Here is a 378-nt window from a genome sequence, read left to right on the forward strand (position 1 = left end):
CCAAGGCTGAGCTTACCCGAAGTGATGCAGTGTACATCCAGGACCAGGATGGAGAGCACCCACCTCCTGGTGTGCCTCAGGGTGTCCTCTGTGGCGAGGCAAGTCAGCACTGGGCATGGGTCCTCATGGAGCTCAGTGGCATCCCAAGCCCTGCTACGCCACCCTGCAAACCAACACACGCCAGGGTCACAGCAGCCCCGACCGCTACACCCTAGTTGCAGAACTGAAACCGTGTGCTGTGCTGGTCCAAGCTGAAGCGTGGTACCCCAGCATCCTGAGCTCACCACAGCTTTCTGCTGCCAATGCATTTTCCCATGCTGGTGCAATTTCAGGGCATATTTTTGCAGGTTCCTCTCCCAGCCCCAGGAAACATCTGCC

The sequence above is a fragment of the Mesitornis unicolor genome, unplaced genomic scaffold (genome assembly GCF_000695765.1).
Source record: "Mesitornis unicolor isolate BGI_N332 unplaced genomic scaffold, ASM69576v1 scaffold3032, whole genome shotgun sequence".
Lineage (NCBI taxonomy): Eukaryota > Metazoa > Chordata > Aves > Mesitornithiformes > Mesitornithidae > Mesitornis > Mesitornis unicolor.